The following is a 2,756-nucleotide window of genomic DNA, read 5'->3' as shown; positions in this document are numbered from 1 at the left end:
ATCAAACAAAAGTGAAAGCAAACAGGACTTGAGCAAAGATGTAACAGGCTAAAGAAATTTATAGGAAAGGAGAACAATAGTAAATAATTATGTATGTATACAAATCCATAAAATGAAGTAAAGTAAAAATTAATGAGCACACTGAGTGAGAACAAAAGGGAAAACATATATCAAGACTAGGCAAATACAAGAGCTCAGTACATACTGGAAGACTCTTTTAATCTCTCCAGATTGATAAGCATTGGTCTTGGGAGAGGAGATCCAGATGACTTTAAGGGAAGTTAAAAAACTGTTCACTAATGACACTCAAGTCCAACCTTATCAGATACAGCGTAGATGCTAGCTGAACACGACTACAATTAATTCACAGCAAACAATTTAAATCTTAATTTCACACAGACTTACATTATGCAGTTTCAAACAAGCAACAATGACCTCTTAGCACTAGTAGTATAGGTTAAAGAAATACACTAAATGAAACACTGAGTGTCAAATTCATTGAAGGTTGGATTGGATAACAAGTTAAAATGGAGTTGAGTGTAAAATAATCTAAACATTAATTTTATGTGTTTCTCTGAAAATTCTCTTCAGTAGAGCAGAACAGAAAATCATTTAATTCAGTTTTAAATTCCACCCCAATACCTAGAAAACATTTAATAAGCTGTGGTAGGTTGTATTATAAAGTGCTTGTTAAAATACGAAGTTTTTTGAAGAGGCCTCTGTGGTATGTTCTACAATTAACATCAGATATAATTATTACAACATATCCCTGTATTGTGAAACTGCTCTCCCTGAAAAATCCGGGTTTCCCATAAAAAGTAACTCCACAACTCATTAGTGAATGGACATACACAGAAGGTGCACTTTAAATGCAGTTAAACCAGGTGCTTCATTAATTTTTAGCAGTTGATTTTCCAATTAAGTTTTTGATCAATCTATAATCTCAAAAACGTAACACTCTACTCCTGGTGTTTCAACATCTGAGCACAATGTTTTTATAGCTTGTAGAGTTCTATGAGGATTACTGTAGTGTGTGTATCGAGACTTTTCAAAACATAACATTAATCCATTTGCTCTGAACTATCTGTTGATATTTCTAAATATTTTGTTAGCCAGGTTTGCCGTAAGGGAACTGGTACGTGTTTTATTCCTCTATTTGTATCATTTGTCTGCCTATACAGTTGAGGGCTCAGCATGGCCAACTGTTATGTGGAGGACCCAGGTTTGATTCCTGGTTTTTACAATGATTTTTCCGTGGTAGAAGGATTGGAATAGGGTGTACTCAGCCTTGAGATGCCAACTGAAAAGCTGCTTGACTGAGCAGTAATGACTCCAGGTCACAAAAACTGATAACAGTTGGGATAGCAGTGCACTGATCCCACATCACTTCTGCATCCAGTGATGCCACTGGTGGAGTATGACTTGGCAGTCTGCCAGAACTGAAGGGCTCGCCAGGGCCTGTGGATGGGGTTTATGTTTCATATGTAGTGTTTGCAAGTTTCATTTGTATTATCTGCAAAAAGGGAAAAAATTGGTACACCAGGTCCGATTGCTTGAAATTCTGACTGAATATTGTTATGTCTTTGACGGTGAACTGATACAATCTGATGTCTATTATGCACATAAGATAAAAACCATGACCTGCTGTGTCTACTGTTCCATAATATTTATAGTACAGAAAGTTCGAGAAGAATGTAAATAATTTAGGAGTAAAGGAGACCACTCACCAAAGAGCTGAAGCATTAAGACATTGACAGGCACACATAAAAGACAAAGAAAAAGAAAAACTTGCTAGCTTTCGAAATAACCCCTTGGACATGCTAAAAGTACACACACACACACACACACACACACAAACAAACAAACACACAGTGGAATGAATAGTGGCAGCGAGAGGGCAGAGGGCAGGAAGAGGGGTTGGGGATTGGTAACTAGTGATTCAGAAGGAGGCGGCAGGTTTGGTGACTAGGAATGCAGGATGGAGCAGTAGCAGGTGCATGGGCTAGGCATGAAAAACACAGGTTCTGGAGCTGATAAGGTGTTGAACACAGGAAAATTGATGTGGTGGCATGGATTGGGAGGGTATGAGAGAACAGAGGAAGGGGAACGTGTCACGTGCAGGGTATGGGGACAGGGTTAGTGGAGACGAGGCCAGGAGGGTTATGGGAGCACTAATCCATTACCCCCGCATCCTCTACCCAACACTTTCCCCTTCCTCTGTCCTATTAACCTTCCCAATCCTTTTCCTCACATCCTCTTCATCATGTGCCACACCTCACTGCCTCTGGTACCTGTGTATCACATACCTAGCATGTGCATCTGTCACCTGTCACTTTCACACTGCTAACCAGCAAAACTGCTGCCTCCTTCTGAGTCGCTAGCTATCCATCAACAACCCATCTTCCTACCTCTCACCCCTCTCTCTCTCCCTCTATGCTCCCTACCTGACACAATCCCCACCTCACCCTAGTCATCTTGAGAAATGCAATCTGGGCATTGCAGCTCAGTCAGCAATGAAGAAACACAGTTGTGTACCCATATGTGTGTGTGTGTGTTTTCTGTTGCATCATCTGTGAATTTAAATTTAGCCTGTCCAGTTGTGACTTCTTTTTAACATCTGATGATGTCTTCTATAAATTATTTGATTATGCAGATATAAGGATTGATAATTCCTATTATCAGCATGGTAAATAGGAGTCTTCATTGTAAATCAGTACAATAAATAGCAGAGTATTGTAAACAGGGCTGTATATTTA

Source organism: Schistocerca nitens, chromosome 5 (assembly GCF_023898315.1).
Source record: "Schistocerca nitens isolate TAMUIC-IGC-003100 chromosome 5, iqSchNite1.1, whole genome shotgun sequence".
NCBI lineage: Eukaryota > Metazoa > Arthropoda > Insecta > Orthoptera > Acrididae > Schistocerca > Schistocerca nitens.
Note: the sequence above shows the minus strand (reverse complement) of the source record.